This window comes from Phyllobates terribilis, unplaced genomic scaffold, assembly GCF_046119375.1.
Source record: "Phyllobates terribilis strain yellow unplaced genomic scaffold, ASM4611937v1 Scaffold_2__4_contigs__length_985480577, whole genome shotgun sequence".
In the NCBI taxonomy this organism is placed as follows: domain Eukaryota; kingdom Metazoa; phylum Chordata; class Amphibia; order Anura; family Dendrobatidae; genus Phyllobates; species Phyllobates terribilis.
Window position 1 is genome coordinate 870,797,624 of NW_027362762.1, and position 24,591 is coordinate 870,822,214.

Here is a 24,591-nt window from a genome sequence, read left to right on the forward strand (position 1 = left end):
GATGACAGTCTAATGAATTTGAGAACCTTGGACAATTTATTGTCAGGGATAATAGATTTGGCATGTTCAATTTCAGGCTGCTGATCGTATTGTCTCCTGGTGACAAACCGCAATCAGATAGGGTAAGGATCCAACTATCGTGGCTATGTACATGCATTGTTTCCTTAAATGGCTTTCTCATTGAGAACATAAGAGTACTTGGTAGAACGATGGGTGTAGCTGGGTCCCACTAGTTTCTGCTGGTTCTGCTGGAAAACTTCTGATTTTAAAGGCATGTAATTATGATGTGTCTCTCATCTGCTGCACTAAGTTTCCTTGGCCGACGACCTACTTAAAACTTTTGCACAGTGCTGTATATGAATAAAGGTAATGTCTCACAGAGCATAAGAGTAACAAATGCGAGTGCTCAATAACTACAGAGCTCCAAACTCAGCATAAAATTTGTACACCAGGATCTCCACTCAATTGGTTTCCATGACCAAACAGCTGCATGCAATTCTAACATCACCAAGCACAATGCAAAGAATTGGGCAAAGTATACTCTGGAGCATTGTAAAAATGTTCTATGGAGTGATAAATCATGCTTCTCTATCTGGTTTTCTGATGGATGAGTCTCGGTTTGGTGAGTGCCGGGACATTTCCTGGCACTCGCTGTATACACAGGGACGCCAAGGACTACTGTGACGCTCACAGCCCTCCCTGGGAAATGGGGTACTCGGAGCCGGGTCAGATGTTGGGGAAGCAGTCGTGGCCTGGACCCGTTCCGTGCCCAGGGCCGTCACAATAAAAAGTTTGTAATGGGCTATCAGGGTTGAGTGGTTGCTATCGACTAAGCCACCTGTGGGATCTGGTGATTGCCACCAGGACCGGGGGTCTGACAACCTCTGAGTATTTCAGGTACCTTGGTCAGGACCCCGCACCAGAGTGTTCCTAGACTTCAAACTAAGTCCTCTCCTGTCCGTGTGTGTGTGTAGAAAGGCCGAGTCTCCCTCTGGACTATGCACAGAACAAGGTTACGGGTGGCAACTCCGCTCCGTCCGTTACCCGGTGGGATCCACTGAGCCTCCCAGGCTTTCCTGACTAGGACGTGAAGTAGCAAAGTCAGGTGTCGGGGGCCGGTACCCCTCTTGCAGCCGGAATCCCTCTGACTAGGCCAGAATAGCGAGGACAGGTGGCGTACACCGCTCCGTCTGCATCCCCCTGGGATCCTTATGCGATGGAGCTAGACTCCTCTGCTCCAGGCCTTCTTGGGTAGGGACCTTGACTGGGTATAGACAGCCGTTAACTCTTGCCCACTCCTCGACTCAAGGCCAGAGTACGAGGACCGTGTCCCCATCAACTGCAGGTTCACACAGAAAGCCACGTTCAGTGATGGACATCACAATCAAAAGACCATAAGCCCAAGATGGCTGTTTTTTAAATATGAATTATTAAGTGTAACCTATATGTGGGTCCTCCACCCTCACCCGCTACATGGTTCCCCCTATTTTTTGGTTCCCCCAACTCCACCTACCGGCTGGGGCCGCATACTGGTGCCTATTAGCCCCCCCTGCTGGTGGGAGAAGTGGGGTCCTGACAGTAGCACCATCCTTACCTCGAAGGAGAAATACCACATCCCATTAAAGACATGCAGTACCTCTGTGGCGATCGAACCCCCAGGGGCGCCACACTACCCTGTGGCCAAAGTAACCATGGGAACTGACTGTGGTACCAAGTCCCATAAGGTCGGGGTAGTCAAGGAATTGATACATCCCGTCATAGTGGGGCAAGACTTTTCTTTTTTTTGGGACTTATGGAAAAAGGGGGCCGTACCAAGTGTCTCGGACAAAAGCCGGACTCCTCTAGAAAATGCCCAGTCAAAATCAAAGAATCAAAGGTCGTAGAGTTCCCCATGTGTGTATTTGCCAGGGAGGAGGACTAGAGGGTGAACGAGGAGACCAATCTCTATGAGTTGAAAGTGTCTGGAGAGAACTTTGGGACTGCTCAAATTAGAGACCTTACCTTAAAGAGGGCGTTTGATAATATTACCGTCTGTAACGGGGTTGCTCAAGAGCCGGGGCCAGACACCAGGTTTCCACACTTTGCACTCAATGCGGAGTTGTTATATTGGGTGACTAAACTGATGGAAGGGGAAATTGTAAAGCAGCTGTTGGTTTCAGATCCCTATCGGCAGAGAGTTTTAGACATGGCCCATTCGCATGTTTTGGGGGATATCTGGTTGTAGAAAAAACTCAGGAGAGGATAATGCGGAGGTTATATTGACCCAGATGCTACTGGTAGAGCCTAAATTATTGTAGGTCTTGCCCCACCTGCCAGGTAACCGCTCTCACTTCCGAAGTCCACTAGTCCCATTACCTGTTATACAGGTCCCATTTGAGAGAATTGCAATGGACCTAGTAGGTCCCCTAGTTAAGTCTGCAGGGGGATCTCAATACATCCTGGTGGTCATGGACTATGCAACCCATTACACAGAGGTGGTACCACTGAGTAACTCATTCTGCAAGTGCATTGCCCGAGAGCTTGTCCATATTTTTTCGTGGACTTGCCTGCCAATGGAGATTTTGATGGACCTAGGGACTCCCTTCAAGAGCAAAGGGATGGAAGAGCTGTGTAGGGTCCTCCAGATTGCCCAGCTTTGAACCTCCATCTACCATCTGCAGATGGATGGCCTAGTGGAGCGCTTCAATAAGACCTTAAAGGCTATGCTCAAGAAAGTCATTGAGAAGGATGGTTGAGACTGTGAGTATCTGCTTCCGTTCCTGCTTTTCTCTGTCAGGGAAGTTCCTCAAGCCTCCACTGGTTTCTCTCCATTCGAGCCCCTGTATGAACAACATCCACGAGGGCTCCTGGATATCGCCAAGGAAACCTGGGAAGCCGAGGTCATGCCCCACCAGAGCATCATAAAGCACGTCTCCCAGATGTCACGGTCGAGAACAAGTTCCTGGCCAAGTGGCAAGGCCCATATGAGGTGGTGGAAAAACTGGGCAATGTTAATTACAAGGTCCACCAGCCAGGACGAAGGAAGCCTCACCAAGTATACCACGTGAACTTGCTAAAGCCGTGGCGAGATCAGAAATCACTGGAAGCCCCTTGCCTGGGAACTTGTCCCCAAGCCAAAGTATATGATGTCACGATTGTGGAGACTCTATCGCAGGCCTAGAAGCAACAGTGTCAAGAACTGCTGCAGCCGAACCGTGACCTATTCTCATAGTTGCCGGGGTGTATGCAGGTAATGTAGCATGACGTTCTAACAGAGCCGCATATAAGGGTGAATCTTAAGCCATATAGGATTCCCAAAGCATGCCGTGAGGTAATCTTAAACGAGGTGAAAAGAATGATAGACGTCGGCGTGATAGAGGAGTCCAAAAGCGGGTGGTTGAGTCTCATCGTCTTCGTCCCGAAGCCCAACGGTGAGTGGAGACTTTGTAATGACTACCGCAGGCTGAATGAAGTGTCCAAATTTGATGCGTACCAGATACCCCGCGTTGATGAAGTCATTGAGAGGCTTGGACCTGCAAGGTACATTTCCACCCTCGACCTGATGAAGGACTACTGTCAAATCCCCATGTCCCAGAGTGCCAAGGAGAAGACCACCTCCTCGACACCTGATGGGTGTTTTCAATATACCAGAATGCCTTTCAGACTACAGGGTTCTCCAGCCACCTTCCAGAGGGCCTTGGATCGGACCCTAGTTCCCCATAACAAGTATACCGGAGCCAACCTCAATGACATAGTGATCTTCAGCCCAGACTGGGGTAGTCAGCTACCAAAAGTACAGGCTATTCTGGATGCTCTGAGGAAGACGGGGTTTACTATAAATTCAAAATTAAAAAAAATGCGTCATGGGGAAGAGGCCAAGTACTTAGGCTACATTGTCAGGAGAGGCAAAATCAAGCCACAAATAAGCAAGGCCGAGGCAATCCAGAAGTGGCTGCAACCGCTTTCCAAGAAGCAGGTGAGAGCCTTTCTTGGTATTGTTGAATATTACCAGCGGTTTATCCCAAATTTTGCCATGATTGCTGCACCACGGACTGACCCCCATATAGGCACAAAATCAACGATGAACAAATGGACTGCTGAACCAGAGATGGCAGTCCAAAAGCTGAAACTGGCTCTATGTAAACAGCCGGTCCTGGTCACACCGGACTTCAGTAAAGAATTTGTGGTCCAGACTGATGCTTCAGAAGTCGGGTTGGTTGCCGTGCTGTCTCAAGAGATAAATGGTGAAGAACATTCCATCCTGTATCTGAGTCGAAAGCTCTCTTCCTGCGAGAAAAATTCTCAAGAAAGAGTGCTTAGCCATCAATTTGGCCATTGAAACGCTGAAGTATTGCCTACTAAGACATATGTTTAAACTAGTGTAGGACCATGCACCTCTGAGATGGTTAAGAGAAAAGAAGGGTAAGAATTAGTGTTGAGCCACCCCCGTAGTGTTCGAGTTCGGTTCGATTCGTCGAACACCCGTGTGTTCGCCGAACTGTTCGTCGAACTGTTCGTCGAACACCTTCGAACACCGTTAAAACCAATGGCAGGCAAACAAAAACACATAGAAACACATAGAAAACACCTTCAAAGGTGTCCAAAAGCTGACAAACTGCTCAGAAGACACAACTAACACATGGAAAAGTGACAAGTACATATAGTCATGCGAAAAGAAAAGAGGTGGAGGAGTAAAAGGAGGGGGAGACACAGATATAGGCATGTCATGCCCTTCTAAAATCCAAAAAGTGAGAAGCCGACACGGCCAGTCCGTTCCTGCCTGTGCCACCTCTGTGTCGCCGGGTTTGTGCCAGAACCGCGGTGGACCCTGACGGCCAGCCCCCCTATCCCAATACTGGTGCCTGTCCGCCGGTGGGTCGAGGCCCCCCACGGTGGGGGGGGGAGTAACATCTGCAGAAGAAAGACCATCTTCCAGCCAAACTAAGATGTCGACTTCTTTTCGTGGACAATGTGATACGATCCCATTCTTACGGACACGCCCATCGCTACAAATTCTAGATGAGGCACAAAAACAGCAGGTGCTTCAATGGATATCAAGTGCTCCTTCAAGTGGGCTCTCCATCACCTCAATTTCAACATCACAAATACTCCAGTCCTCAGAGGTGTCACCCCAATCGCACTTGCTTCCTCACAGCTCCCAAGTCTCCAGCTGCCCGTCTGAGTATGGGGTAACACAGATGGCTGAGTCTGCCCAGCTGTTTACTCATACTATAGCCTGGGAAACGGAGGTCTGCTCCAGAGCTTCTGTTAATCCAGATGAGGAAATGATCTGATCCGATGCCCAGAATCTTTATAAGTTGGATCCAGGACCAGATGAAGAAGGTTCTGAGCATAATGTAGACCCTTGTTACCAAACTCCTGTTGGTGGAGACAATGATGAAGACGATGATGAGACTCAAATACCTGATTGGAGCGACAACTTGACTTTTCGGTCAGGGCAGGAAGAGGTTGGCTCTGAGGGCGACGGGTGTGATAACACACAGGGTGATGATGACGAGGTTGGAGATCCCACTTACTGTCAACCCACAGTCAGACAGTCGATGAGGTCAGCAGAGGAGGTGGAGGAGGATGTGACTAGCCCTGGGGATGGGGATGACTCGGTACCCGGGCATTTGCCTGGCCTTGGGGATGTCGCGGTGGTCGGCTCCCTGGCCCGTACCCTGGGGTCTCTCTTTAAAAGGGTGGATAATTGTTAATTTTATAAGAGTTCATGACGCCACCTGTGGTATCTGGTGACAAGCACCAGCGCTGCAGCAGTCCACTGAGGCCGGTGATAAGGCAGCTCGATGGTATAGCTCCCCACAGGTGGAGCTAGGTCTCAGGGCAGCGTATGCAGGGGGAATGCAGGACAGGCGAGACCCAGCTGGGTCAGAGTAAGAACGGGAACGGACACGGTAGTCACTTCAGTACCTTTTACTGGTGGAAATTCAGGCACATCCCGGAGCACTGTAGGGTGAAGGGTGCATATCAGGATCCTCCCCAATGAGCGGGTGTAGGGCCTCCTGTTTCTTGCCTCTGCGTAGTAAGTTTCTGACCTGCCTGGAGCTAGGCCTAACTTTGTCTCTGTCCTGCGCTGGCTGACCTTGTGGTAGGGCCTTCTCTTGGAGTTCACGCTCCCAGTATGCGGGGCCTAAGCGTCTCCTGGCTCTGTTACATATCAGCACCTTAGCGATCCTGGGACTTGTAGTTCTCCAGGGATTCCGGTTATGCCTTACTGGGTCATAGAGATACCGGTAAGCTCGGATCCTGTGTCCGGTAAATGCTTCGGGGTGAGCTGGTTAAGCTCCTCTGCCCCTTATGTACTAACTCGCCACTCGCCTTCGGCCTACTCGGGCCCTCACTAGGCTATACACACTAACGGCAGCTTGCCGCGCTTCACTGATCTTACGGCATCGGCACACCTTAAGCTCTATCTGGGCTCCCTGAATCTAGCAAGCAGGAGCCTCGTGCTCCACTGCTGAACTATTAACTGCGTTCTCTAGACTAGACTGAGCTCCACTGCAGACTGACCTCTCTTAGGCTTCTCTACTGCAGGAACTCTTCAGAGGAACTGAACTGCCTAGCTCCACCTTCCCTATTTATATCCCTAACGGGCTCCCTCTGCTGGTCTGAGGTGAAAGGTGGAGATGTGTGAATGTTTATGGGGGCCTCTTGTGGAGGATTCCATCAATGCACTCTTGTAGGATCTGTGATACCAAGCGCAGCAGGGCATCACAGATGCTATTGACGACGAGGTTAGGTTGCGCCTTCCTGAACAGAGACGGAGTACTGGAAGCACGTCAACAACTGCATCCTCAACCACAACTCTGCCTCTGACCACAAGTCGTAGTGGCTCTTCAGGTCACATGGGCTCTAAGCATTGCATAGCCTGGGCATTTATTCAGATCGATAAGGATGACCCAACTCGTGTTATCTGTAATATTTGTCAGCAAAAGCTAAGTAGAGGCCAAAAAATACATAGTTTGAGTACTTCATGCATGTACCGTCACATGGATATGAAGCATAAGTTGCAGTGGGAAGCTCACTGTGCTACAATGCGGCCTAGCCGGCTGGGCCAACCACCGTCTGCCCCATCTTGTGCATCCGCAGCCTCTTCATCCTCTGTGACTGGGGGGACAGCAGTCACACATGTTTTTGGACGCAGACCTGCCACCTTTTTACCCGCAACAGCCAGTGTGATTGGCAGGTCGTCAGTTCATTGGGAAGTGGAAACACCTGCTAGTGTTGAGCGCTCTCCGACATCGAGAGCACCACCTTTGGATCAAGGCAACCTAACATGTCCGCCTGCATCTTCCTCACAGACCGGCAGTTGCCGGGGACACCCTACTCAACACCGTCTAAGAACAACAGCCAGCCCTCGGTCCCTCAGATGTGGAAAAGTAAAAGACCATTTCCTCCTAGCCATGAGAAAGCTAAGAGGTTGAATTTCACCATCTGCAAGCTGTTGGCTACAGAAATGCTGCCTTTCCACCTGGAGGACACAGAGGATTTTCAAGACCCTATGTCCGTCACAGTGCCCCAGTACCAGATGCCCAGTCGGCACTACTTCTCAAAGAAAGGTGTGCCTGCGCTCCACTAGCATGTCGCACACAACATCACCGCTTCTTTGAGAAACTCTGTGTGTGACAGGGTGCACTTCACCACAGACACTTGGACGAGAATGTGGCACCCCAGGGGTCTGGTTTCCACAGTAATAGCAATATTACGTCTGTGAGCAGGTGGGAGGTCTCCTGGTCAGGAATCCTAAACATACCACACCTCCTGCCCAGTCCTGGGAGGGGAAGAACTTCCCCTATATAAAGCTGGGGCTGAGGCAGGGTTAGTGAGTAGAGTAGAGTGAGAGAACACAGACAGAGACACAGTCTGGTCTGTAGTGGAGCAGCTTTAGGGAAAGAAAGATCAGGAGCTCTGTGGGAGCTGTGCTAAAAGAGATCAGGGGCTGGAAGCTGTAGAGCTCGCCCTGATTGAAGAGTTCTTACTGGACCCGGAGTCCGAGGCTGTGGGGACTAATCCTTACCCAGCAGCAGAAACCGCCCGGCAGGGGATTTCAGGTCCTCTGGCCAAGAAACCCGAAGGCACGGTCACACGCAAGGGACCAGCACCGCCGTCGTGGAGCGGAAGCTACCAGAAGGCCCCGAGTCACCGGCCATACGGGTGAGCACCACACGGTACACTCAGGGACGTGGGCTACTTTTATCAGCCTCTAGCAAGGTAGCCAGAAGAGTACGATTAGTTGGGGAGGCCTACAACTCCACCTGGCCAGGGGAGATTCCATCTGCTCACGGACTGACCAGGCCCCGATCGCTAGCCAGTACTCCGGGAGGGTCTACCTTTGCCACCAGTAAAGACCCTGAACTACACCGCACCGTCTCTGAGTGTTTCATCATCCACGTCCGCTGCCCTGAGGCCATACCCCTCCCGTTGGGGGTTATACCATCCCCGCTGCATAACCGTATCACCGGCCTCAGCGGTCTGCCCTGCAGCGGCGGTCTCTTGACCGCATTCAACGGGTGGCGTAGTCGAACATTCTAACATCTACTGCTAAATACTGCCGCTCAGTTTGACTCCCTGGGCACGGACCGGGTCACCGCCACGAGACTACTACCCCCATCTGATCCGGCTCCGGGTAGGCCCCTGCGTGCGCAACGCTACTCAGCACAGGCCCAGGGGCGCGTCAACTTTGGCGTAGTCGGCAGGATTCCGTGCCCGCAACCACCGGGTACTGCGCGCCTAAAAAAGAGACTTTTAAACTTACCTGTGGTGAAGATTCCCGCCATCCGACGCCATCTTCTACCTCCTTCCCGCCATCCGTGGAGTTTTCCCGCCGTTGGACGCCATCTTCTGCCTTCTTCCCGCCATCCGTGGAGTTTTCCCGCCGTTGGACGCCATCTTGAAGACGCCGCGCGGGAAGAAGAGGGGCGTGGACTCCGAAAAGCCCGCGAGAACTGAAGCCCCGCCTCACGTCCGGACGTTGCGTAAGGTCCTGGAAGGAGCCCAGCAGACGCCGACGTCATAGGAGCGCGACGGAAGGTCCTCAACCCTGACGATCCACTGCGGAGCCGCGGCCTACGGAAGAGGATCATCGCAAGGTAGGCCACGGTCCACTAGGGGGGAGGAAGATGTCGGATACGGAGGAGAGCTTCACTGCCACAGCCACCGCCAGCGCCACCGCTGCTGCGGTCATGCCTTTCACCATGCCCTATATCCCGGGGGCAGCCTGGCTACCCCAGTACTCAGGGGAGTCACATACCCTGAATGACTTTAGAGAAAAGCTGGATAGCCTCTTCCAGGTGTACCCCTCACAGAAGAGCAAAAAGTGAGCATCCTGGTGGCCCAACTAACCGGGGCAGCCCAAAGGGAGGTAAAGTCCTGGCCACCTGGGAGGAGGACTGTCGCAGGGATATTAACCCGGCTGAAGGACACCTTTGATACCCGCACCTCAGCCGAGATTAAGCTTAGATTCTACGGGTGCAAACAGCGAGCACATGAGAGTATAAGAGACTATGCTTTAAACCTACAAGAGGCCCTGAGAGCCATTAAGCAGACCGACCCTGACGGCGTGGGAAACGAGGACAGGCTGTTGACCGAACAATTTATAGAGGGACTATATTGCAATGCCCACCGAACCCAGTTGCGGGCAATGGCCTTACAGGATCCTCATCTGGACTTTGCACAGTTCAAGGACAGAGCCATCCGGGTGCTCCGAGAACCGGCACCGGGTGGCGTTGTGACCCACAGGCGCCCTACTACCGCTTACCACCAGGAGGCGGCGCCCTTGTCGGCAGGGCCTGTGGGAGCTGATGCGCAGGCTTTGAACAATGACCCGGCTCCAGACCTGCACCATCAGGTCCAAGAGCTAGCTAAAAGCGTTGCCGCGCTAACCCGAACTATGCAGTCGTTACAGGTTTCTGCTCCAGGGAAGATCCAGCTGGCATCCGAACCGGAGGACATCCCGTGGCGTCGACCAAGGAGGACCCCACCGGCCAGGGGAAGACCCAGCGACCGATACAATGAGGACGGACAACCCATCTGCCGCCGCTGCAATCAACCCGGACATATGGCAAGGTACTGTCCTTTAAACTGGCACAACCTGGGGTAGAGGGCCAACCCCTAGGAATAAGATCACCAGGCCCATCGAACTGGCGTGACAAATACGTGGGAGGACGTCCAGTCTTGCCTGTAGTACTGGATGGCATTCCTATGAGTGCCCTACTTGACACCGGGTCACAGGTCACCACCATCCCGTACGTGCTCTTCAAGCAGTACTGGAATGACTCGGATATAACCAGCTACCCAGACGACGACTTGAGTATCATCGCCAGCAATGGTCAACCCGTGCCACAGATCGGATTCAAAGAGATGACCATTAAAGTCGGTAGAGTCGAACTGGCAGCACAGGGACTGATCATTGTAGACATTGACAAGCGCGAGAGTCACCCAAAGATAACTCTAGGAACTAATGTGATTGAAAATTGTCTTGCAGAGGTGATTTTCATTTTACAGCAGGTTGCCAAGAACGCCAGCTCCGGCCAGCAGCGAGTGCTCCAAAAAGAGATCCGGGCACTGATGCGGCGGCAACAGGTGGAACTCTCCGGTGGTGAGATTGGAAGCGTGAGAATGTGTGACCCTTTCCCAATTGCCATGCCCCCAAAAAGTGAAATGATGATTTGGTGCCGGGCAGCTATTGGTCTAAGAGGTAGAGACTACCAAGCAATGGTAGAACCCGTCTACTCAGACAGTAGGCCCACCATTTTGACAGCACGGGGGGTGGTTGATGTACGCCATGGGAGGGTGCCCGTTCGCATAATAAACATCGGGAAGAGAGAAGTACACCTGCCCCGGTATGCCACGCTAGCTAAATTGTTCACCATAAACCAGAATTCTGTACAGGCCGTGGAACCCTTGCCTCCATCTCAACCAGAGGAAGGTAACGGCTCTAAGAAACCAATGGAGGACTGGTGTCAGCAACTACATCTGGGTACTGACTCCACTCCCTCACACCAGAAACAAAGAGTCTATCGGGTGGTTCAAGACTACGAGAGAGTGTTTAGTAAACACCCGTTAGACTTCGGGCGAGTAAAGGGGGTAGAACACCACATCCCCACGGGAGACCATCCTCCCATAAAGGAGAGATACCGACCTGTACCCCCTGCACACTACCAACACACCAAGGGGATGCTTAGAGACATGAAGGAGGCTGGGGTAATCAGGGATAGCTGTAGCCCCTGGGCAGCTCCACTAGTCTTGGTTAAAAAGAAGGACAACACCATGAGAATGTGTGTAGATTACCGGAAAATCAACCGTATCACACACAAAGATGCGTACCCCTTACCAAGGATAGAGGAGTCTTTGGCTGCTTTAAAATCTGCTAACTTCTTCTCCACTTTGGATCTCACTAGCGGGTACTGGCAGGTTCCTGTAGCAGAGGCGGACCGGGAGAAGACCGCATTCACCACCCCGATGGGACTTAGCGAGTTTACCTGCATGCCGTTCGGACTCTGCAACGCACCAGGAACCTTCCAACGATTGATGGAATGCTGTCTGGGACACCGAAACTTCGAGACGGTCCTGTTATACCTGGACGATGTCATCGTCTACTCCAAGACCTACGAGGACCACCTGAAACACCTGGCAGAAGTGTTCGAAGCCCTGGCAAACTACGGCCTAAAGGTGAAACCCTCCAAGTGTCACCTCCTGAAACCAAAGGTGCAGTACCTGGGACACATGGTGAGTGCTGACGGAGTGGCTCCCGACCCTGATAAGATCACCGCAATTAAGGAATGGCCAAGCCCCTCCAGCGTAAAGGAAGTGCGGCAGTTCCTCGGGTTGGTAGGCTACTACCGAAGATTCATTCCCGGTTTCACCAAAAAGGCAGCTCCTATGCAGGACCTCCTGATAGGCCAGTCCAGGAAGGCCAAGAACCAGAAGCCACCCTTCAGATGGGAGAAGCTGGAAGAAGAGTCCTTCCGCCAGCTGAAGATGGCCCTCATGGGGGATGAAATCCTGGCGTACCCTGATTACAGCCAGCCCTTTATCCTCTACACCGACGCAAGTAACATCGGGCTAGGAGCCGTACTGTCCCAGATCCAGCAGGGGAAAGAACGGGTAATTGCTTACGCCAGCCGAAAACTGCGACCCACCGAAAGAAACCCTGAGAATTACAGCTCATTCAAGCTAGAGTTCCTGGCAGTGGTGTGGGCAGTCACCGAACGCTTTAGGCACTACCTCGCCTCTTCCCGGTTCACCGTGTACACGGATAACAACCCGTTGACACACCTGGATACGGCAAGACTCGGTGCCCTGGAGCAGAGATGGATGGCCCGCCTGTCCAACTATGAGTTCACGATCAAATACCGGGCAGGATGCTCCAATACCAACGCGGATGCCTTGTCCAGAATGCCAAACCTACCGGACATAGGGGAAGATCCAGAGGAACTGGAAGAAGTTGAACTCCCCGCGTTCCACCGTCATGGGACTATCCAGTATTCCCACCGTGTAAGGGGTAAGCAATCTGCTACGTTCAACCCCTTACCTCATTACAACTGGGCGGAAACGCAAGACAGTGACCCCGCCGTCCGACTGGTGAAGGAGATGCTGACTCAGCCAGATGCCCGCCTTGACCCAGACGCTCCGGGTTGAGAAGAGTCGACTGTTCCTTTACAAGGGGAAGTTGTGCCGCAGAATGGTTAACTCCCGGACGCATGAACTGATCTGGCAAGTAGTGGTGCCAAGAAGAGACGCGGCTATGGTACTGGAGGCATACCACAACGGAGCTGGGCACTTTGGATGGAAGAAGCTGGAGTTCCTGCTGCGCGGACGGTTCCATTGGGTAGGCATGAGAGGAACCATCGAGAGGTGGTGCAGAGACTGTGGCCCATGCAACCTAAGAAGGAAGGACCGTGCTAGCCAGAAGACTCCCCTGCAGTCCATCGTCACCAAGCAGCCGTTGGAACTGGTAGCCTTGGATCATGTAAAACTGACCCCCAGCCGAAGTGGCTACGTCTATGCGTTAACCATCGTGGATCACTACTACCGGTTCTTGGTTGTCGTCCCCGTCAAGGACTTAACGGCTCAAACAGCAGCTAGAGCCTTCCAGCAGCACTTCTGCCGTCCACACGGATACCCAGAGCAGGTGCTGACGGACCAGGGACCTGCCTTTGAAGCGGAGGTCTTCCAGGAGTTCTGCACTCTGTATGGCTGCCGGAAGATAAGAACAACACCCTATCATCCACAAACCAATGGACTCTGTGAGAAAATGAACCAGGTGGTGATAGACCTTCTGAAAACATTGCCCCTGGAAGAATGCAATCTGTGGCCTGAGAAACTGCCTGATCTGGTGGACCTATACAACCACATCCCGGTAGGTTCTACCAACTGTACCCCGGCTTACCTAATGAGAGCAAGACCTGGTAAGCTCCCTGTTGATCTGGAGATGGGAGTCCTGACACCCGAGGACACTTCACCAGAAGCAGACTGGGACACAGAGAGGCAGCAGCAGTACCGGAAAGTACAGGAGAGCGTTGAGCGAAGTCTCTGTCAAGCTAGAGAAAGACAGGAGAAGGCTTACAACCAGCATGCTCCCGCTGTTCCCCTGGTACCTGGAGAGCAGGTCTTGAAGAGGAAGAGACGCCTCCACAAGTTGGACGACCAGTGGGAGAAGGACCCATACACCGTACTGCCCTCAAGCCATGAGAACCTGAAAGTCTGCATAATTAGTAAGGACGGAGGAGAAACCACAGCCATTGTATCCCGAGATCATCTGAAGAAGTGTCCCGAGCAGTTACGAAACCCTGAAGAAGATCAAGAAAATCCTCAACCCGTAGAGGAAAGGGAGGAGATGGTTAGTACTGTACTCGGAGACTTCCCTCGGTCTTGGACTCAAGTAAATGGCGCTGTTGTGGTACCTGTCCTCACCTTCCTCCAACCAGCATCCCAAGTGCCTACGGAGAAACAGGTAGAGCTGGAAGAGCAGCCGGTCCAGGAGGCAGAAGACCCCACACAAGCAGACCAGGAGGATCAACCCTCTGCTTATAGTGAGCCTGCCGTACCCCTAGTGAGCCAAAGAGCCCGTAGACAGCTGCCCAGTTTATCTTTGACAGCTCCTACACCCCGTAGCTCAGGACCAGTCAGTCAGCTCCGTAGGTCCACTAGAGCCACTAGAGGCCAGTTGCCCGTACGTTGGAGGATTTAAAGTGCTCAAACTGTTTATTTGTATTTACCTGTTTTCTGTTACTTGTAAATAATTGTGTATTTCTAGTTAGTTTATAGGTGTCGTTTATGGATTATCCGGAATCCTTTGTACATATGTTTGGAGCGTAACCCAGGAATGGACTGAAGACTGTTAAGGACTCGGGGCAGGACAGACCCCTACCTGGTTACGGCTCCCTGTTCCTTGGTGAGATGGACACCCTTGTTTTCTTCAAAAATTGCACCCGGTTGCGGACACGCCGTGACCATCCTAATGTGTTTTTCTTTATTGTACTGTTTCTGTTTATAACATGTTATGTTTACAAAAATATGTTTAGTCCCGGAGTACTAAATTTCACTAGGGGGGAATGTGGCACCCCAGGGGTCTGGTTTCCACAGTAATAGCAATATTACGTCTGTGAGCAGGTGGGAGGTCTCCTGGTCAGGAATCCTAAGCATACCACACCTCCTGCCCAGTCCTGGGAGGGGAAGAACTTCCCCTATATAAAGCTGGGGCTGAGGCAGGGTTAGTGAGTAGAGTAGAGTGAGAGAACACAGACAGAGACACAGTCTGGTCTGTAGTGGAGCAGCTTTAGGGAAAGAAAGATCAGGAGCTCTGTGGGAGCTGTGCTAAAAGAGATCAGGGGCTGGAAGCTGTAGAGCTCGCCCTGATTGAAGAGTTCTTACCGGACCCGGAGTCCGAGGCTGTGGGGACTAATCCTTACCCAGCAGCAGAAAACGCCCGGCAGGGGATTTCAGGTCCTCTGGCCAAAAAACCCGAAGGCACGGTCACACGCAAGGGACCAGCACCGCCGTCGTGGAGCGGAAGCTACCAGAAGGCCCCGAGTCACCGGCCATACGGGTGAGCACCACACGGTACACTCAGGGACGTGGGCTACTTTTATCAGCCTCTAGCAAGGTAGCCAGAAGAGTACGATTAGTTGGGGAGGCCTACAACTCCACCTGGCCAGGGGAGATTCCATCTGCTCACGGACTGACCAGGCCCCGATCGCTAGCCAGTACTCCGGGAGGGTCTACCTTTGCCACCAGTAAAGACCCTGAACTACACCGCACCGTCTCTGAGTGTTTCATCATCCACGTCCGCTGCCCTGAGGCCATACCCCTCCCGTTGGGGGTTATACCATCCCCGCTGCATAACCGTATCACCGGCCTCAGCGGTCTGCCCTGCAGCGGCGGTCTCTTGACCGCATTCAACGGGTGGCGTAGTCGAACATTCTAACATCTACTGCTAAATACTGCCGCTCAGTTTGACTCCCTGGGCACGGACCGGGTCACCGCCACGAGACTACTACCCCCATCTGATCCGGCTCCGGGTAGGCCCCTGCGTGCGCAACGCTACTCAGCACAGGCCCAGGGGCGCGTCAAGAAGGCATGGACAGGGGCGTTACATGTCGCTGACTGGGCACTGGATAACTATGGTGACAGCAGGACAAGGGGCTGCTGTCCAAGTCTTACCGTCCCCACGAGTTGTGTGTTAATCCTCTTTATCTCGAACTTCCTCCACTGCTTCTGCCTCCTCAACCTCCTCTCGGTCCTCCACCTGCACCCAAAGCCTGTCTGGTAATGCCACCTGCTTTCTAACTGCGCAGAAGGAATCCTGCACACCTCCTTACTATGCTGGCAGCAGGGCTCAACGCATCAGTGTTTACTTTGAAATGTCTGGGAAATGTGAGTCACACAGCTGAGGAGTTTTGGTCAGCTCTGGAGACCCAGTTTCATGAAAGGTTGTCTCCACTGGACCTGCAACCAGGGAAGGCCATGTGCGACAATGCTGCAAACCTGGGTGCGGAACTTCGCCGGGGCAATGTCACACACTTGCCTTGTATGGCTCACGTGTTGAACCTGGTTGTCCAGCAATTTTTAGCCCACTATCCCGGACTAGATGGCCTTCTGCAGAGTGCACGGTCGCTGTGTGCTCACTCCCGCCGTTCGCATCCCACAGTTCAACGACTTACATCTCTACAGAAGTCGTTGGGCCTGCCAGTTCACCGGCTGAAATGCAATGTGCCGACACGGTGGAATTCAACTCTGCACATGTTGCAGCGACTGTGGCAGCACCGACAAGCCCTGGTGCAATACGCTCTGACGTATAGCCTGGGCCAACGAGATCCAGAGGTGGGGCAAATCACGCTGGAGGAGTGGTCTCAGATCAGGGACCTATGCACCCTTCTGCACAGTCTTGAAATGGCGACGAAGATGTTTAGTGCTGACGATGCCATTATCAGCATGACTATTACGGTGATTTACATGCTGGAGCACATGTTAAACAGAATTCAGAGTCAGGTGGTGGGACAAGAGGAGGTGGAGGAAGTAGAGGAGGAGTCGTATGCGGAAGGGATAACATCTCCAAGGTCCAGACGGTTGGCAGCACCAAGGCGGCAGGCATGGGAGGGTGGGGGAGAGGGATTAACCAGGGCGCATGGTAGCAGCCAAACTGTTGAGGAAGGTGCAGGAGCCGAGGAAGAAGTGGAGGACGAACTGGCAATGGGCATGGAAGACTCATCAGATGAGAGAGACCTTGATCACATTTCTGTTGTGCGAGGTTGGAGGGAGAGGGCAGAGGAAGGAAGCATGATTCTTACCTCGCTACCAACACAACAAGGACTTGGTCCTTCTGGATGCGCAAGACACATGAGTGCCTTCTTGCTGCACTACCTGCAACATGACCCCCGGATTGTCAGAATTCGAAGTAATCCCGACTACTGGGTTGCCACACTCTTAGATCCCCGGTACAAAAGTATATTTGCCGAAATAATTCCTGCCATAAAAAGGTATTGACGAATGCAGGAGTATCTGTTGCAGAATCTTACATGTGCTTTTCCACAAAACACCAGTGGTGCACGTAGTGAATCTCACAGTTCTAACTTGCCAACGGTGGGACTGTCGAGTCTTCATCACTCAAACAGTAACAGTAACACAGTATCTGCTGGTAACAGCAATTTTGTGGAATCGTTTCACCACTTTTTTAGACCATCCTTTGCAAGGCCACAGGAGACAAGAAGTCTGACACATAGTCAATGCCTAGAGAGGATGGTACAGGAGAATCTCCAAGTGAACATCGAAGCCATGACTGTGTCACTGGACCCTTGCTCATTTTGGTATTCCAATCTTGAAAAATCGCCGGAGCTCGCCACTCACGCCTTGGAGATCTTGTCATGCCATGCAGCCAGCGTTCTCTCTGAACGTGTGTTCAGCGCTGCTGGTGGTGTGCTGACAGATAAGCGCACGCGGCTGTCCACTGAGAATGTAGACAGACTCACGTTCATAAAGATGATCAAATCATGGATTCGCAAGGACATTTCTACCCCTGTGCCATCCTTGGGAGACTAAAAGCTTGGGGATTTGGTAAAATCACCTCACCAACCGTTTTAAGCAACAGTGGGGCAATTGATGCCACTTAACCCTAGAACGCATGACCATAAAAATCTACACTTTCACATACCTGGGGCCCTTTAGGCCCGTGTGCAAATAACATGGAATAACTCAAACTCAAATGACAAACAACTATATACATGAAGAATACCTAGAGTTTCAAAATTCTAACTAAAGCAATCTTGCAGAAAATAGAAAACAATTAACTGGGCGGGCCTGCAAGGCCACAGGTATGCGTTCTAGGGTTAAGTGGTGTCTGTGCCACAATTTTGGGAGTCCCCTTGCTGTGTCTTACGTGACGTTGGCATCGTCAATTCCAGGTGGGTTGGGTCGCACCCCCCCCCTTTTAACTGTAAGAAACTACATACACTATGGCTTGGGGTAACACAGATGGTTGAGTCTGAAGAGCTGTTTACTCAGAGGTCTGCTCCAAATCTTCAGTGTCTGCTAGTCAGCGTAGAATTTTTAACTGCATCTAGCCTAGGCAATACTTTGGGCGTAGTAGCCCAGCTGCGAAGCAAGCTGCACCGCCTGTGTATCTAATAAGAATTTTTAAATTAATCTAGCCTAGGCAGACTGTGGGGACCCCCAACCAAACCCAGATGCTCAGCCCCCCTACCGCCTCCCTTTCATGGACAACCCAATAATGTAACTCTTACAACTGGATGGGTGAGGATCGGTCACAGCTTTATTAACTCTTTATACTCATTCCATTAGAAAGGCATTTTATTTCTAAAATAATTCAGCTTGTTGCAGCATGCCCTGGGTCCCCACTCCGGCAAGTTGGCCAACAAGTGTAACTCTCCAACATGTCCTTTCTATTTCCAGGCCACGGAGGATCCAGCGTACTCGTATGCAGGACTCTGACCCCCACCCATCACTCTTAACGCTTGTTCCACTCCGTCCTGGAGTCCTGACAGGAATATGTCCAGTCCAATATCTATTAAGTGAACACCGTCGGGCCGTATGAGGCCTGCTTATCTCCTTCCAGTTGTCGGTGTCGTATCACTACACCGCCTCTGTCTCTTCTAAATTTTGCCATCCGAATATTTATTACCCGCCTTGTCCATTCGATGGCCGTGATGTCTCGCGCACCTTGCCATACCGCTATCGGCACAATCTCTGACCATACTATAGCTAATTTTGTGAAAAATTCTCTGAAGCGCTCAGTGTCTAGTTTCATTATTGCCATTAGTTATGCGCTCTTGTGATGACCTAGGTTGTTTCCCCTGGCCTGTATAACTAAGATGACCGGACCTCTTGCCTCTCTCCCTACCTTGATTACCTCCATTAGTACCTGTGGCCATAGCAGGCCTCTAATACCTCTCCAGTTGAAATATGTGTTATGAAACTCTAATTTCCTCCCGCCTGGGCGGACTTTCGCCCTTTTTTGTGCCCAATATATATACGAGTGGCCTATCACTCACACTGTTGGCTTAGCGTCACCTGTAAAAGAAACAAACCACGTTAGGATAACAAGTCCGGTCTTATGTATCTCGCCAAACACGTGGATCGCCATCTCCCTATCCTCTGAACTTCCGTTTCTGACAGTCCTGCTCTTGCTGCTTCCGTGGCCGCACCTATGCGGAATGAGTGTGTCCCGTAATCTTTGGGGTGGTTCCCTGCCGATGTTATGCATTTATTAAATATAGCTTGGAACAGGTATCTTGATAATGGCGTTCCATCAATGTGTGATACGAAGAAATTACTTTGTGATCTGATGGTTAGATATGTTTTTACTATTGTTACCCGACTCAGTGTACCGTTTGTGGGTTGTAGAAGTACCCAAGTACCCCTGCCCGCTGGAACCGTTTTCGATTGGTGTATGCGTACACGTATTGCATTATTGGCTATGACTACTTCCTGGTGTAATAAGCGTCCACTGGTGGTAATTTTGGATTGAGGGATTAATTCGCTTATACATAGCGCCCCGAAGAAGGCGATCACAAATGCAGTAGACATTAGTGTTGCTTCAAATTGTGAGTGTCATGTTAATGGTGTTAGGGATAAGATGTGAGAAATCAGTTTTAGTGACACGGGACGGGACGTCTACATTCCTGACTTGGCTGACCCCTTTTCCACCCTTTTATGGATTGTCTGATGATGAATCTTTGTCACATCTCCCCAATTCAGTAGTTGGAAGTGAAATGCTACTCCGGTCAGACACCGCTGCGCTGACGCCCCTGATATGCCCCTCATCATTAGCTGGTGGAGAATTTCTATGGTGACTTCTGATCTGGCTTGTTCACATTGGTCAACCCGTCTGCCTGCTACTAGTCGTGTCCACTCTTCCCATGCCTTACCGTATGCTTGCCACGTTGACGGGGCAACTGACGCTCTGATTAATGGCATTAACTATTCGCCACTAGATCCCATAGGGAGGGTGGGCAACTGTTGCCCGATGGGTGGGCGTTGTGGAAGAGCTCTGTGAAAATCTGCCAATTGAATTGTTATAAAGCGTTAGCAGCAGCTTTATACCCCTCAGCATAGTGGCTAGCGCGGACCCATACATTGTGTTTTAGGCACAGGAATACTAGCCTGCGTAGTAGGCCTAGCACTGGGAGAGACGATGATGCCATCTTATTAATGCAGTGCGCTAGGCTGGTGTTTTGTGTTATGAAGCATATATTTTTGTTAGCCAGGCGCGCGCCCCATATTTCTATTGCTACCACTATTGGGAAAAATTATTTTCAGGGCTAGATGCAGCTAAAAATTATTATTAATTTCAAAGCTGGTGGAGCTTGGTATAGATGGCCTAATACAATGAGTCCCACACACTGCTAGAAGCCCAAATATTTTTTCAGAGGTAGATGCAGATAAAAATTATTTTTAATTTGCAACCTGATGGAGGTCAGTATAGATGGACTAATAGAGAAAGTCCCACACACTGCTAGAAGGCCAAATATTTTTTCAGAGCTAGATGCAGATAAAAATTATATTCAATTTGCAACCTGATGGAGGTCAGTATAGATGGACTAATAGAGAAAGTCCCACACACTGCTAGAAGGCCAAATATTTTTTCAGAGCTAGATGCAGATAAAAATTATATTCAATTTGCAACCTGATGGAGGTCAGTATAGATGGACTAATAGAACAAGTCCCACACACAGCTAGAAGCACAAATATTTTTTCAGAGGTAGATGCAGATAAAAATTATATTCAATTTGCAACCTGATGGAGGTCAGTATAGATGGACTAATAGAACAAGTCCCACACACAGCTAGAAGCCCAAATATTTTTTCAGAGGTAGATGCAGATAAAAATTATTTTTAATTTGCAACCTGATGGAGGTCAGCATAGATGGACTAATAGAGAAAGTCCCACACACTGCTAGAAGGCCAAATATTTTTTCAGAGCTAGATGCAGATAAAAATTATATTCAATTTGCAACCTGATGGAGGTCAGTATAGATGGACTAATAGAACAAGTCCCACACACAGCTAGAAGCCCAAATATTTTTTCAGAGGTAGATGCAGATAAAAATTATTTTTAATTTGCAACCTGATGGAGGTCAGTATAGATGGACTAATAGAGAAAGTCCCACACACTGCTAGAAGGCCAAATATTTTTTCAGAGCTAGATGCAGATAAAAATTATATTCAATTTGCAACCTGATGTAGGTCAGTATAGATGGACTAATAGAACAAGTCCCACACACAGCTAGAAGCCCAAATATTTTTTCAGAGGTACTGTAGATGCAGATAAAAAAAATTTTTTAATTTGCAACCTGATGGAGGTCAGTATAGATGGACTAATACAACAAGTCCCACACAGAGCTAGAAGCCCAATATTTTTTCAGAGCTAGATGCAGACAAAAAATGATTTTGAATTTGCAACCTGATGGAGGTCAGTATAGATGGACTAATAGAGAAAGTCCCACACACTGCTAGAAGGCCAAATATTTTTTCAGAGCTAGATGCAGAAAAAAATTATATTCAGTTTGCAACCTGATGGAGGTCAGTATAGATGGACTAATAGAGAAAGTCCCACACACTGCTAGAAGGCCACATATTTTTTCAGAGGTAGATGCAGAAAAAAATATATTCAGTTTGCAAACTGATGGAGGTCTGTATAGATGGATTAATAGAACAAGTCCCACACACAGCTAGAAGCCCAATATTTTTTCAGAGGTAGATGCAGAAAAAAATATATTCAGTTTGCAACCTGATGGAGGTCAGTATAGATGGACTAATACAACAAGTCCCACACACAGCTAGAAGCCCAATATTTTTTCAGAGGTAGATGCAGAAAAAAATATATTCAGTTTGCAACCTGATGGAGGTCTGTATAGATGGATTAATAGAACAAGTCCCACACACAGCTAGAAGCCCAAATATTTTTTCAGAGGTAGATGCAGATAAAAATTATTTTTAATTTGCAACCTGATGGAGGTCAGTATAGATGGACTAATAGAGAAAGTCCCACACACTGCTAGAAGGCCAAATATTTTTTCAGAGCTAGATGCAGATAAAAATTATATTCAATTTGCAACCTGATGGAGGTCAGTATAGATGGACTAATAGAACAAGTCCCACACACAGCTAGAAGCCCAATATTTTTTCAGAGGTACTGTAGATGCAGATAAAAATTATTTTTAATTTGCAACCTGATGGAGGTCAGTATAGATGGACTAATACAACAAGTCCCACACACAGCTAGAAGCCCAATATTTTTTCAGAGCTAGATGCAGAAAAAAATATATTCAGTTTGCAACCTGATGGAGGTCAGTATAGATGGACTAATAGAGAAAGTCCCACACACTGCTAGAAGGCCAAATATTTTTTCAGAGCTAGATGCAGATAAAAATTATATTCAATTTGCAACCTGATGGAGGTCAGTATAGATGGACTAATAGAACAAGTCCCACACACAGCTAGAAGCCCAAATATTTTTTCAGAGGTACTGTAGATGCAGATAAAAATTATTTTTAATTTGCAACCTGATGGAGGTCAGTATAGATGGATTAATACAACAAGTCCCATACACAGCTAGAAGCCCAATATTTTTTCAGAGGTAGATGCAGAAAAAAATATATTCAGTTTGCAACCTCATGGAGGTCAGTATAGATGGATTAATAGAACAAGTCCCACACACAGCTAGAAGCCCAATATTTTTTCAGAGGTAGATGCAGAAAAAAATATATTCAGTTTGCAACCTGATGGAGGTCAGTATAGATGGATTAATAGAACAAGTCCCACACACAGCTAGAAGCCCAATATTTTTTCAGAGGTAGATGCGGAAAAAAATATATTCAGTTTGCAACCTGATGGAGGTCAGTATAGATGGACTAATACAACAAGTCCCACACACAGCTAGAAGCCCAATATTTTTTCAGAGCTAGATGCAGAAAAAAATTATATTCAATTTGCAACCTGATGGAGGTCAGTATAGATGGACTAATAGAATGATGCTATGCCCAAAAGATTTTACTTCACTAGGTGCAGTAAAAAAATTGGTATTCTATACACAGGTGGTATATCTTGCAACACAGATAGGCTACTCCACTGACTAACACACTCTGCAATAGGCCAAAAAGGATTAGCTTTGCTAGATTCAGCCAAATGCTGTGAAAAAAACTTGCACAGCACTGGCACAGACCTGCCTGGCAAAAACTGATAGGAACTGATGTAACCTAGTCCTGAAAAGATCTCCAATTACAATTAGTCTTTACTCCCACAACCTATCTATTTAAGAGCACAGACCTGCCTGATAAAAGTCATAGGAAATGCTGTAACCTAGTCCTTAAAAGGACTGCAATCACAACTATTCCCTACTCCCAAGCTATCTGTAGATTTGTGCGAAAATTGGCTTGAAATTAACAAGGTATAGCGCACACAGCAACAGCGGTGCCGTCTAACACGCAGCTGCAGCAGTGAGAAAATGGTGGCGACGGGGAAAATGGCTTGGTCTTATAGGGCAAGGACATGTGACATACACTGCCAATGACACATGCCCTTGCTTGTGTGAAAAAAAGCACTTCGCTCTGTGTGTGCGCTGCTGATAGGCTGACAGATTGCACCTCCCCACTGTAAATGAGGGAAAGAGAAAAAAAAAATGGAGATCTTCATTGTTCCTGCAGAGATCCATCCCCTGCCCCTCCCCCCACCCCACTGTACACTCAAACTGCGTATTAACATTAATTTTCATCATTACTGAGAAAAAATCCAGTTATGATTTTGGTGCACGAACAGTTATCGAACATAACCTCGAACAGCCGAATTTTTCTCAAATTGTTCGTGTTTGCCGAACGGCTCGAACACCGCCCAAAACAGCTCGAATTTGAGATTGGCGAACAGTTCGAGTAGAACAACGCTCATCTCTAGTAAGAATGCCTGGCTGATTAGGTGGTTCTTAGGCCTCCAGGACTTTAGTTTCCATGTAGAACACAGGAAGTTGCATGGTAACGCTGATGCCCTCTCCAGAATTCCCTGTTTGGTGTCTAAAGGTGCCAAAATCCCCAGCTTTGGGCAAAGGAGGGGGTATGTGAATGGGTCACTGGCAATGTAAGTGAGGGGAGATATGTATCACAAAGATTGCCATCTTCTGTGATGTGAAAACCCAGACATTTCACTCAAGCATGTTATGTGCTGAGGGGTTAATCAGCCATGACAGGGTGGGCTTTTTAGTGAGTAGCTGTAAGAGATAGGAGGGACGGTTACTCACCATATTTAAACCCCAAGGGAGTGGTTCGGCAAGTTAAATGTCCGGCCACTGAGTTTTTTCTCTGTCTGTGTGTCTGGAGGCAAGAGAGCTCCAGAGGATTGTCTATGTGCAACTGTGATGGACTCTGTTGATTGTACCCAAAGCAGGCGGATTCCTGAAGGCATATGGACTGTGCTATACGTTATCTTTTTGTTTCCCGGTATTTGCCAGAAAGGCCATGTTTGTTTTGTTGAACCCTACACTGGTTTATGCCATGATTTAAATAAACCAGCAGAAGAAATATTCCTGTGTCTACCTCTGTGACCAGCTGAGTGAGTCACATTACCACGACACATAAAACGTGCGCAC